Here is a 14,361-nt window from a genome sequence, read left to right on the forward strand (position 1 = left end):
TAGGAGATAATATATTTGAAGGAATTGAAGTAGTGAACTCATAGTACCTACTGACTGATTGGATAAAAGAGATGGAGAGGAAGGAATCCAGATGTTTCCCAGGTTCCTGGGCAAGTAGGTTGATGACTGCATAACTTGTGTCCATTCAACAGATGAACAGGAACAGTTAAACAAAATATGCTATATATACGTATACAAGGGAATATTATCTAGCTTTAAAAGGGAATGAATTCTGGTACCTGCTACAAAAATGGATGGATCTTGACAACACTATGCTAAGTGAAACAAGCCAGATAAAAGGACAAATCCTGTGTGATTCCACTTATACATGGTACCTAGAATAGCCAAACTCAGAGATAGAAAGTAGATCAGAGGTTATCAGGGACTGGGGGAGGGAGAAAGGAACACACATATACCACTCTTCTTTAGATTTTATTCCCATATAGGTCATCACAGCGTATTGAGTAGAGTTCCTTGTGCTATACACTAGGTTTTTTCTAGTTATCTGTTTTACATATGGTAGTGTGTATGTGTCAATTACCACAATATTTTTAAAAAATCTTTTCTGGTACTCTAGTACTTTTTGCTGAGGCTATGCTATAAAAGGTGGCCAGAATACACAAAAGAACTCTACAAGAAAGATCCTGATGAAATTCCAGCTGAGCTACTTCAAATCCTAAAAGATGATGCTGTAAAAGTGCTGCACTCAATATGCCAGCAAATTTGGAAAACTCAGCAGTGGCCACAGGACTGGAAAAGGTCAGTTTTCATTCCAATCCCAAAGAAAGGCAATGCCAAAGAATGTTCAAACTACCGCACAATTGCACTCATCTCACACACTAGCAAAGTAATATTGAAAATTCTCCAAGCTAGGCTTCAACAGTATGTGAACCATGAACTTCCAGATGTTCAAGCTGGATTTAGAAAAGGCAGAGAAACCAGAGTTCAAATTGCCACAATCCACTGGATCATAGAAAAAACAAGACAATTCCAGAAAAACATCTACTTCTGCTTCATTCACTACACCAAAGCCTTTGACTGTGGATCACAACGAACTGTGGAAAATTCTTAAAGAGATGGTAATACCAGACCACCTTTTTTGCCCCCTGAGATATCTGTATGCAGGTCAAAAAGAAACAGTTAGAACCAGACATGGAACAACAGACTGGTTCAAAATTGAATGTGGTCCGCTGGAGAAGGGAATGGCAAACCAGTTCAGTATTCTTGCCTTGAGAACCCCATGAACAGTATGAAAAGGCAAAATGATAGGATACTGAAAGAGGAACTCCCCAGGTCAGAAAGTGCCCAATATGCTACTGGAGATCAGTGGAGAAATAACTCCAGAAACAATGAAGGGATGGAGCCAAAGCAAAAACAATACCCAGTTGTGGATGTCGCTGGCGATAGAAGCAAGGTCCAATGCTGTAAAAAGCAATATTGCATAGGAACCTGGAATGTTAGGTCCATGAATCAAGACAAATTGGAAGAGGTCAAACAGGAGATGGCAAGAGTGAATGTCGACATTCTAGGAATCATTGAACTAAGATGGACTGGAATGGGTGAATTTAACTCAGATGACCATTATATCTACTACTGTGGGCAGGAATCCCTTAGAAGAAATGGAATAGCCATCATGGTCAACAAAAGAGTACGAAATGCAGTATTTGGATCCAATCTCAAAAACAATAGAATGATCTCTGTTCATTTCCAAGGCAAACCATTCAGTATCACGGTAATCCAAGTCTATACACCAACCAGTAACGCTGAAGAAGCTGAAGTTGAACGGTTCTATGAAGAGCTACAAGACCTTTTAGAACTAACAACCAAAAAAGATGTCCTTTTCATTATAGGGGACTGGAATGCAAAAGTAGGAGGTCAAGAAACACCTGGAGTAACAGGCAAATTTGGCCTTGGAGTACAGAATGAAGCAGGGCAAAGGCTAATAGAGTTTTGCCAAGAGAACGCACTGGTCATAGTAAACACCCTCTTCCAACAACACAAGAGAAGACTCTACACATGGACATCACCAGATGGTCAACACCGAAATCAGATTGATTATATTCTTTGCAGCCAAAGATGAAGAAGCTCTATACAGTCAGCAAAAACAAGACCGGCAGCTGACTGTGCCTCAGATCGTGAACTCCTTATTGCCAAATTTAGACTTAAATTGAAGAAAGTAGGGAAAACCGCTAGACCATTCAGGTGTGACCTAAATCAAATCCCTATGATTATATAGTGGAAGTGAGAAATAGATTTAAGGAACTAGATCTGATAGACAGAGTGCCTGATGAACTATGGATGGAGGTTCGTGACAATGTACAGGAGACAGGGATCAAGACCATCCCCATGCAAAAGAAATGCAAAAAAGCAAAATGGCTGTCTGAGGAGGCCTTACAAATAGCCGTGAAAAGAAGAGAAGTGAAAAGCAAAGGAGAAAAGGAAAGATATAAGCATCTGAATGCAGAGTTCCAAAGAATAGCAAGAAGAGATAAGAAAGCCTTCCTCAGCGATCAATGCAAAGAAATAGAGGAAAAGAACAGAATAGGAAAGACTAGCGATCTCTTCAAGAAAATTAGAGATACCAAGGGAACATTTCATGCAAAGATGGGCTCGATAAAGGACAGAAATGGTATGGATCTAACAGAGCAGAAGATATAAAGAAGAGGTGGCAAGAATACACAGAAGAACTGTACAAAAAAGATCTTCATGACCAAGATAATCACCATGGTGTGATCACTCATCTAGAGCCAGACATCCTGGAATGTGAAGTCAAGTGAGCCTTAGAAAGTATCACTACGAACAAAGCTAGAGGAGGTGATGGAATTCCAGTTGAGCTGTTTCAAATCCTGGAAGATGATGCTGTGAAAGTGCTGCACTCAATATGCCAGCAAATTTGGAAAACTCTGCAGTGGCCACAGGACTGGAAAAGGTCAGTTTTCATTCCAATCCCAAAGAAAGGCAATGCCAAAGAATGCTCAAACTACAGTGCACAACTGCACTCATCTCACATGCTAGTAAAGTCATGCTCAAAATTCTCCAAGCCAGGCTTCAGCAATACGTGAACCGTGAACTTCCTGATGTTCAAGCTGGTTTTAGAAAAGGCAGAAGAACCAGAGATCAAATTGCCAACATCCGCTGGATCATCGAAAAAGCAACAGAGTTCCAGAAAAACATCTATTTCTACTTTATTGACTATGCCAAAGCCTTTGACTGTGTGGATCACAATAAACTGTGGAAAATTCTGAAAGAGATGGGAATACCAGACCACCTGACCTGCCTCTTGAGAAACCTGTATGCAGGTCAGGAAGCAACAGTTGGAACTGGACATGGAACAACAGACTGGTTCCAAATAGGAAGAGGAGTACGTCAAGGCTGTATATTATCACCCTGCTTATTTAACTTATATGCAGAGCACATCATGAGAAACGCTGGGCTGGAAGAAGCACAAGCTGGAATCAAGATTGCCAGGAGAAATATCAATAACCTCAGATATGCAGATGACACCACCCTTATGGCAGAGAGTGAAGAGGAACTAAAAAGCCTCTTGATGAAAGTGAAAGAGGAGAGTGAGAAAGTTGGCCTAAAGCTCAACATTCAGAAAATGAAGATCATGGCATCTGGTCCCATCACTTCATGGGAAATAGATCGGGAAACAGTGGAAACAGTGTCAGACTTTATTTTGGGGCTCCAAATCATTGCAGATGGTGATTGCAGCTAAAAGACGCTTACTCCTTGGAAGGAAAGTTATGACCAACCTAAATAGCATATTAAAAAGCAGAGACATTACTTTGCCAACAAAGGTCTGTCTAGTCAAGGCTATGGTTTTCCAGTGGTCATGTATGGATGTGAGAGTTGGACTGTGAAGATAGCTGAGTGCTGAAGAATTGATGCTTTTGAACTGTGGTGTTGGAGAAAATTCTTGTGAGTCCCTTGGACTGCAGGGAGATCCAACCAGTCCATTCTAAAGGAGATCAGTCCTGGGTGTTCAATGGAAGGACTGATGCTGAAGCTGAAACTCCAATACTTTGGCCACCTCATGCGAAGAGTTGACTCATTGGAAAAGACCCTGATGCTGGGAGGGATTGGGGGAAGGAGGAGAAGGGGACAACAGAAGATGAGATGGCTGGATGGCATCACCAACTCGATGGACATGAGTTTGAGTAAACTCTGGGAGTTGCTGACGGACAGGGAGGCCTGGCGTTCTGCAGTTCATGGGGTCACAAAGATTCGGGCTTGACTGAGTGACTGAACTGAACTGAACTGTACATCAAGGGTGTATATTGTCACCCTGCTTATTTCACTTCTATGCAGAGTACATCATGGGAAATGTTTAGCTGGATGAAGCAGAAGCTGGAATCAAAATTGCCAGGAGAAATATCAATAACATCAGATACGCAGATGACACCACTGTTGTGGCAGATAGCAAAGAACTAATGAGCCTCTTGATGAAAGTCAAAGAGGAGAGTGAAAAAGTTGGCTTAAGACTCAACATTCAGAAAACGAAGATCATGGCATCTGGTCCCATTACTTCATGGCAAATAGATGAGGAAACAATGGAAACAATGAGAGACTATTTTCTTGGACTCCAAAATCACTACAGATGGTGACTGCAGCCATGAAAGAAAGCAAAAGATGTTTGCTCCTTGGAAGAAAAGCTATGACCCACCTAGATAACATATTAAAAAGCTGAGACATTACTTTGCTGACAAAGGTCCATTTAGTCAAAGCTATGGTTTTTCCAGTAGCCTTGTATGGATGTGAGAGTTGGGCCATAAAGATAGCTGAGCACCAAAGAATTCATGCTTTCGAACTATGGTGTTGGAGAAGACTCTTGAGAGTCCCTTGGACTGCAGGGAGATCCAACCAGTCCATCCTAAAGAAGATCAGTCCTGAATATTCCCTGAAAGGACTGATGCTGAAGCTGAAGCTCCAGTACTTTGGCCACCTGATGCGAAGAACTGACTCATTGAAAAAGACCCTGATGCTGGGAAAGATTGAAGGCAGGAGGAGAAGGGGATGACAGAGGATGAGATGGCTGGATGGCATCACCAACTCAATGGAAATGAGTCTCAGCAAGCTCTGGGAGTTGGTGATGGACAGGGAAGCCTGGCATGCTGTAGTCAATGGGGTGACAAAGAGTCGGACACGATGGAGCGACTGAACTGACGGAAGCTACAAAGTATGCACTTGATTGTCTGAATCATCATCATCACCACCGTTTCCAAGGTCCTTTCTGTGGTGCAGAGGAGACACCTGGAACCACATTTCCCGGAATTCCCTTCTCTCTGTGGGCCTAGATAAGAGTTACCGGTGTAAGATGCAAGGGTAGAGACCATTATTCTTCATTGGTTGTTGCAGGCAGATACACAGCCAGACTTGGAGTTTAAAGCAGCTTCCAGACGACTTTTTCTTCTTTTTGTAAGTTTTTATTTGTTTCTGTGTTTATGTATAGCTGTGCTGAGCCTTTGTTGCAGCTCAGGGGTGCCTTGTTGCTGTGCACAGGCTTTCTCTAGTAGCAGCGAGTGGGGGCTGCTCTCTAGTTCTGGTGCTCGGGTTTCCCGTGGCAGTGGCCTCTCTTGTTGCAGATTGTGGGTTCCAAGGTGCCCAAGCTCAGTATTTGTGAGGCACAGGCTTGAGGCATGTGGGATCTTAGTTCCCAGAACAGGGATCGATCCCATGTTTCCTGCATTGGCAGACAGATTCTTAACCACTGGACCACCAGGATAGCCCCCTGGGTGATTTTCTTAAGAATCACTCTCATTGGCTTTGCAAACTAAGATAGTTAGGTGAGCTTCCTGTTTGTAGGGGCTTCCCTGATAGCTCAGTTGGTAAAGAATCCACCTGCAATGCAGAAGACCCCATTTTGATTCCCGGGTCAGGAATATCCGCTGGAGAAGGGATAGGCTACCCACTCTAGTATACTTGGGCTTCCCTTGTGGTTCAGCTGGTAATGAATCCACCTGCAGTGCAGGATACCTGGGTTTGATCTCTGGGTTGGGAAGATCCCCTGGATAAGGGAAAAGCTACCCGCTCCAGTATTCTGGCCTAAAGAATTCAGTCCATGGGATCATGAAGAGTTGGACACAACTGAGCAACTTTTATTTTCCCATTTGTAGCCACTTCCAGGTGAGTTTTTGAGAATCACTCCTTCTAGAACTAATAGAGATGATCACTCCTTCAGCCCTTCCAACAGTTTAATCAACCTTTAATTTTCTACAATATAGTCTTTCACACTTGAAAACCTGAGTGGCTTCTGTTTTTCTGACCAAACCTAGAATAATACAGTAGGTAGATGCAAGACACACACCCATGCCTCCCTGTTTGATGATATTTTATAGTTTTCATTTTAATATGTTTGGGTCGGTTGGAGGTATTTGTATATGTGTACATGTTAGGTGTACACATATGTGTGTGAAACCATTTTATTTTCTTTTATTTTCTCTGTGTATTTGCAAAACACATAGGGCCAGCATAGAAAAAAATAATAATAATAAAACCTCTTGTGAAAAAAATTTCACTTACAAAAGAAAGGCCTGCAAGGAATTAGTGCCTTAGCCCCTCAGTGCTATAGCACTGATTGGTCCAGGGAAGTAAACAGACATATAGAGGGAGAAGGCCTCGAAGTGGGCCTCGAGGGGGAACTCGAGGGCAGGAAGTGGGTCTGGGTGGAGGGAACGGCCCCCACTGGTAGCCATAGGGTGGAGGTCAGGGAGGGCCAGTGTATCCATCCATGAGGGGGCATCAATAGAGGAGGTCCATGCATACCATGAGGAGGCACAGGACCTGGGAGACCCATGGTAGAGCCAAACAGAGGCCCTTGGCAGGGGTGGGCATGCTCACGGGAAAATGTCCAGGGTGAGGCATCCCAGGTGGTGGTTGGGGTGATGGCTGCCCCCCAGAGACAGGGGGCCCAGCATGGGGCTGTCCCAAGCCATGAGGGCTATGGTGGGCCAGCTGCATCTGAGACATCTCTAGATGGAGCTCCCCACCCATGGGTGAGGATGTGAGTGTCCGTGTCCAGGATGTCCAGCCCCTGGGGCTGGGGCTGGGTGATGGGGGGCCATGTCCTCCAGCCCCAGGAGGCATAGGTGGTGGGGGCATGGCTGGGGGTATCATAAGTGGATAGGGCCCCAGGAGGCAGTACTGGGGGTGGGATGGAGCCAGAAGGAGGCGTTCATGGAGGAGGAAGCCCAGACCCCAAAGATGATACCACAGGATTGGGCGCAGAGGGTGGAGGGGGTGCATCGGCAAACAGCCGATGAGGGTGGTCAGCCTGGGAGAGTGGTTCTGTGCTGCCCCAAGTCGTTCAGCTGCTGAGCCATGGCACTCGCCCCTGGAGTCCTTCTGTGTCCTCCCACAGTGATGGGGAGGTTATAGAGCTACTGCCCATTCATGGCTCAATCGCTGCATCCAAAGCACCAGATGAAACTGATAATAAAGGCATAACCTTTGGAGTTGCCTATGTCAGGGTCCCACAATCCCACAAAATCTTGGGAGTTTTCAAGATGATCCCATAGGCACTTAAAGTATCATAAAGCAACTGGGTCCAGGTTCCCAATGAAAATGTTGGTCCCCACATCCAGGTTTTTGCTGTGAGCCCACCTGTATTGGCTTTCCATAGAGTTTGATCATGTTCATGATGTTTATGGCTGAGTCAGCATCTTCCTCACATAAGAATTCCACAAAACCACAGCCTTGGTGCTGACCAGTGACTCTATCCTTTGGCATGTGGATGTTGACTACCGGCCTTGCCTGGAGAGTTCGTTGCCACAGCAGCCGTTTACTAACCTTCTCATCAAGGGCCCCCATGCGGCATCCTGGTTCCCCTTGGACAGAGGTTGGCCTAGTGGCCACGGTGGAAAAGCTCCCGCTGTCTCCCATGTCAATATTTTTAAGTTTTTTAAAATATATAAACCACTTTTAAAGTCTTCATTGAATTTGATACAATATTGCTTCTGTTTTATGTTTTGATTTTTTTGCCTGCAAGGCATGTGGGATTTTAGCTCCCTGACCAGGGATTGAACCAACATCCCCTGCATTGAAACGTAAAATCTTAACCACTGGACCACCAGGGAAGTCCCTATGAACCATTTTAAATAATTGTATACGGAGTGACACTTCACCCTAAATACTTCAACATACATCTCCTAAGAATAAGGACACTGGACATAAACAGAATACCACTATCACACTATGAAGGGTAACATAATTCTTCAATATCATCTCATGTACACCATATATTCAAGGTTTCCCAGTTCTCTCAAAATGGCTTTTCTAGCTGTTTTCTCTCTGTCTTTTTTTAAAATTCAGGGTCTAACACACTTCCTCAGGTTTTTATGTCCCTTAAGAATATTATTCACCAGCCCAGACACTGACTTCTTTTGAAGAGTCCAGAGAAGATGATATGAATTTAACTAATTTCCTCATCATTAGATTCAGGTTAAAAGTTTTTGTTCAGGTCTTTGGATTCAAAACCCAATACCCTAAAAGCTCTTCCTTATAGAAGAAAACAGCTAATACATGTGAATAGAATGCTGTATTCTAAATTGCTATTTTGCAACCCTCAGGGAATATTTGATTCAAGCAAGGTTCATCAATAAATGCTAAAACCATTAGATGAAACATTATTGAGGAAAGGGTTGCATACATGCCTTCCCCAAAGATTTTGTATCAATCACTAAACTTTACTTTTGTAGTGGAAAAATCTGGTGGGTTATCTTAAACAAGTGATCAAATTTAACATCATCAAATAGTGGGACAACCAGATATTTTGATAATACAACAAGGAGAGTCAGATAACTCTATGAAGTGTCTTGAACCAGATTATTTCCACAAAACTTGTTTAAGCTTCCTTGTCTTCACTGTTTTCCTGTTGCATAGTGCGTGCGCTTAGTCACTTAGATGTGTCTGACCCTTTGTGACCCCATGAACTGCACCCTGCCAGGCTCCTCGGTCCATGGAATTCTCCAGGCAAGATACCAGAGTGGGTTGCCATTCCCTTCTCCAAGGCATCCTCCCAACCCAGGGACTGAACCCAGGCCTCCCATATTGCAGGCAGATTCTTTACTGTCTGAGCCACCAGGGCTAGCTGGGTTTCACAGACAGCTACTCTTTTGGAAGAGAGTTAGCCATCTGGTTTTTTTTTTTTTTTCTCCAGTTCAATAATTGACAACATAACCTGGATGTAGAGAAAAAAAAAATTTAATGTATATTTATAAAGATGAAAAGGTACCTTATTCTTGGACTTCCTTGGTGGTACAGTGGATAAAAATCCACTTTGCAATGCAGGGGATACGGGTTTGATCCCTGGTCTGAAGAGATCCCACATGCCGTGGGGCAACTAAGTCCGTATGCCACAAGTACTGAGCCTGTGCCCTGGAGCCCATGAATCGCAACAACTGAAGCCTGCATACCCCAGAGCCCATGCTTCATAGCAAGAGAAGCCACTACATTGAGAAGCCCAGACACCACCACGAGAGAGTGGTCCCTACTCTCTGCACCTGGAGCAAGCCTGAGCACAGCAACCAAGACCCAGAGCAGCCAAAAATAAATAAAATGAAAATAAATAAATATTAAGAGGCATAAAGAACAGAGTTTGAAGGCCCAATATATTCCTACTAGGATTTCTGCAGAGATTACAGAGACACTTCAGAACGGGCAATATTCAAAAGATGATGACTGAGAAATTTTGAAAACGAAGAAAGTTGTGAGCTGAATCATCACATATAAGGAACATCTCGAGTCTTGAGTAAGATTAAAATTAAATTAAAACAAATGCAAATCAAGACACATTATAGTGAATCTGCAGAATATCAAAGACAAAATATCTTAAAACCAGCCAAAGAGAAAAGACTAATTATCTACAAATGAAAATTATTAGACTCTCAGCAATATATTTTCAAGGACTGAGGTAAATGAATGACCAACTAAGAATCATACTCAAGTAAACTGTTATTCAAGGGTAACAGGTTAATTTCCGAGAAGGACTTTTATCACTTACAGATCTTCATGCAAAGAACTACTCAGGGACTTCCCTGGTGGCTCAGTGTAAAGAATCTGCCTGCCATTTCAGGAGACATGGGTTTGATCCCTGATCTGGCAAGATCCCACATGCCGCAGAGCAACTAAGCCATATGCCACAACTACTGAGCCTGTGCTCTACTGAGCCCAAGAGCTACAACTTCTGAGCCCACGCGCTGCAACTCCCAAAGCCCACTTGCCCTGAAGTCTGTGCTCCACAGAAAGAGAAGCCACCGCAATGAGAAACCAGTGCACCACAACTAGAGAAAAGCTCCTGCAGCAATGAAGACCCAGAATAGCCATAAACAAATAAAGACGTTTTTAAAAAGAACTACTCAGGATCTGAAATGGAAACAGACCCAGAGAGAAGTGGGAAACAGGTAACATGGAAGCAATAAACAATGAAATTAATAACTGTTTAGGTGAATTTAAAAGCATTAGTGATTTTACATGTATTTATATAAATATATATATTTAAATATACATATATTTAACCAACTTAAGATGAGCTTTTATAACTAAAAATTGGCAAAATATTAGAAATTTCATATAGTTCAACCTAACATAAAACATTTTTTTTTTTACTTTACAATATTGTATTGTGTATGGCAAAACATAAAACATTTTTATGGGACTTCCCTGGTGGTTCAGTGGCTAACACTCTGTGTTCTCAATGCAGGAGGCCCAGGTTCGATTCCTGGTCAGGGAACTAGATCCCACATGCTGCAACTAAGACCTGGTGCAGTCAAATAAGTCAGTAAATATATTAAAAAAATTTAAAAACATTTTTATGGGTAGTTTTGTCTCCCTTATTCACTGTTGTATTTCCAGTGCTCAGAATACCTCTTGCCACATGGCAGGGAGCCACAATAAATGTTATTGATGAAGGGACTGCTTAACAGGAGCTGTTGGAAACAACAAAGAAATTATTAGACCAAAGTAGTGTGGAAAGCGAGAAAGGAGAGGTCAAAGTGAAAGCTTTCTGCAGTCTTTGCATTATTCAGAAAAAAGATAAGAATATTGATTATCTTTAGACTTTGTTAAGTCAAACAGAAAGATTAAAATTTCAAGGACAACCCATTAAAGAATACAAAGAAGAGATAACTTTCAAACTAGCATATGGGAAAAAGAGGCTAAAGAACATCAGATTGACTTCCAGTAAAGGCTGATGGATTGATTATATGCATTAGTCTCTGCTCTTTTCTCAAATCCCAATAAAATGTCACAGAAGTATACTTTAAAAAAGAAAATGCATAAACCCACAAAGAGAATTAGAGACAAAAGGAATTTTGGGAGCTGGAAGACCTGTAGATAGATGATAATAACTGAACACACCTGAGAAGATGGGTTTTGAAGCAGCAGTGGAGAAAGTCCAGGAAACCCCCAGATCTGTGTCACTAAACTCCTGAAAGCTCAGTCATTAGCAGCCACAGATTCTTTTCAGCTGGGTTACTGTCCTTCCCCCAAAGCAGCAGGAACCCAGAGGTTTATTCTCTGGAAAGAGTGAAAGAGCAGTTCTCTGGCCTGGGGAAAACGGGATATTCTTGTGGCCAGGATTTCTATACCTAAAAACAGGATTTAAGTAAAACTTTATATATTGAGTTATAAGACTCCTCTCTCCACACACTATCCTTCCTTTTGGCCAAAATGTTGGCCTGTTTGGCTAAAGCTAAACAGAAAGGAGACTGGAACATTCTCCCTGTGTAATCAGACTAAGCCAGGAAAATATTAATAGGCCCAAAGACACACTTTGGAGGGGTTTTGTGGTCAAGATGAAACACTATAAAGTGACCCATGGACTCAAGGCTTCATATCAGCTTCATTTTTTTCTTCTAATTTACCTTGAAATTTTTCTAACATACAGAAAAATTAAAAGAACAGTACAATGATCACCCTAATACTCTCTATCTAGGCCCAGTAATTGTTAACATTTTGCCATATTGACTTCCTGTCTATATATACATATTTTATATGTATGCTTCACCCTTTGGAAGTTGCAGGTAGCATGTGCTTTTCCCCTAAACAACTTCAACTTGCATATTCTAAAAATTAAGGGCACTCTTCTACAAAGCCATGATACTCTTATCTTTCTTACCTAAGAAAATTAATAATAATTCCATAATATCATTGGATATATAGTTTATGCTCAAATTTTCCCATTTTTCATTTAATAAGCTTTTTATTATTGCTTTATTATCTTCTCAATAAAGATCCAATCAAGGTGGGGGGAGGGATAAATTAGGGTTTGGGAATCAACATACACATACCTACTATATATAAAATAGATACCAACAAGGACCTACTGTCAACAGGGAATTCTACTTGATATTCTGTAATAATGTACATGGGGGGAAAATCTGAAAAAGCACGGATAAATGTATATATAACTGAATTAGTTTGCTGTATATCTGAAACACAATATTGTACATCAACATCAACACAATATTGTAAATCAACTATTCAGTTCAGTTCAGTTCAGTTCAGTGGCTCAGTCGTGTCCAACTCTTTGCGACCTCATGAATCGCAGCACGCCAGGCCTCCCTGTCCATCACCAACTCCCGAAGTTCACTCAGACTCACGTCCATCAAGTTGGTGATGCCATCCAGCCATCTTATCCTCTGTCGTCCCCTTCTCCTCCTGCCCCCAATCCCTCCCAGCATCAGGGTCTTTTCCAATGAGTCAGCTCTTCGCATGAGGTGGCCAAAGTATTGGAGTTTCAGCTTTAGCATCAGTCCTTCCAAAGTACACCCAGGACTGATCTCCCATGTCCAAGGAGCGGTGGCTGCGCAGGTGCAGGAGGGCCGAGAGGAGCTACTCCACATTCAAGGTCAGGAGGGGCAGCTGTGAGGAGCTACCCCTTCTCCAAGGTAAGGAGCAGCGGCTGCGCTTTGCTGGAGCAGCCGTGAAGAAATACCCTACGTCCAAGCTAAGAGAAACCCAAGTAAGATGGTAGGTGTTGCGAGAGGCATCAGAGGGCAGACACACTGAAACCACAATCACAGAAAACTAGCCAATCTGATCACATCGACCACAACCTTGTCTAACTCAAAGAAACTAAGCCATGCCATTGGGGCCACCCAAGACAGGTGGGTCATGGTGGAGAGGTCTGACAGAATGTGGTCCACTGGAGAAGGGAATGGCAAACCACTTCAGTATTCTTGCCTTGAGAACCCCATTAACAGTATAAAAAGGAGAAATGATAGGATACTGAAAGAGGAACTCCCCAAGTCAGTAGGTGCCCAATATGCTACTGGAGATCAGTGGAGAAATAACTCCAGAAAGAATGAAAGGATGGAGCCAAAGCAAAAACAATACCCAGTTGTGGATGCGACTGGTGATAGAAGCAAGGTCTGATGCTGTAAAGAGCAATATTGCATAGGAACCTGGAATGTTAGGTCCATGAACCAAGGCAAATCAACTATACTCTAATGTAAAATAAAAATTAAAAAAGAAGATTCAGTCAAGCTTCATGCATAGCCCGTGTTTGTCACTACTCTTTAGTCTTCGCTAAATTATTCCCGCATTTCAAAAAATGACATTGACTATTGGAAAAGACCAAGCCAGTTGTCTTGCAGAGTGTCCCACATTCTTAAACCGTCTGATGGTTTCTTTGTAGTGTCAGTAACCTTGTTTCCCTGTCTTCTGTATTTCCCATCAATCGGAATCCAGCTAAAGACTCAGTTATGTTCAGGCTATGTTTAAAGTATTTCTGGCAAGAATGTGCTAAAGAGAAGGCAGGAACTTCACATTATATCACATCAGGAGAAACGCAGTGTCCAGGTGTCCCCCTGTTAGCGACCCTGAGTTTCATCACTTGTCCAGATGGTGACTAGGAGGTCTCTTAGTTGTGAAGACATGCTATTTTCCTTTGTAATTAGCATATGATCCCTTGGCATTCTTGTTCCTTGGCAACCTGATGAATTAGCATACATTCAAGATCTTTCTTTGAAATGATTATTTCATTGGAGGAGGTGCAAAATGGTGATTTTCTATCATTTATTCTACATGTGTTAGCTGACATTCTATAAAGAAAAGCTCTCCCTTATCAATAGGAGTGAACTACAGTTCTTCCTGAACATCAGGGTAAATGCTTAACTATTTCCTTCGATCAATTTATAGAAGAAAGTGAAAGTCACTCAGTCGTGTCCGACTCTTTTCATGCCCATGGACTATACAGTCCATGGACTTCTCCAGGCCAGAATACTGGAGTGGGTAGCTTTTCCCTTGTCCAGGGGATCTTCCCAACCCAGGAAATGAACCCAGGCCTCCCACAGTGCAGGCGGATTCTTTACCAGCTGAGCCACAAGGGAAGCCCAAAGGAAATGTTTACATATTCTCCTC

General features: G+C 42.5%; 1 protein-coding gene and 1 pseudogene across 4 annotated transcripts in view; both read right to left on the reverse strand.

Moving 5' to 3' along the window:
- The window catches only part of APOA5 (apolipoprotein A5), a 33,656-nt gene that overhangs the window by 5,895 nt on the left and 13,400 nt on the right, over positions 1 to 14,361 (reverse strand). The window lies entirely within an intron of this gene.
- LOC138420128 (splicing factor 3B subunit 4 pseudogene) lies at positions 6,544 to 7,809 on the reverse strand (annotated as a pseudogene).

The sequence above is a fragment of the Ovis canadensis genome, chromosome 15 (assembly GCF_042477335.2).
Source record: "Ovis canadensis isolate MfBH-ARS-UI-01 breed Bighorn chromosome 15, ARS-UI_OviCan_v2, whole genome shotgun sequence".
NCBI lineage: Eukaryota > Metazoa > Chordata > Mammalia > Artiodactyla > Bovidae > Ovis > Ovis canadensis.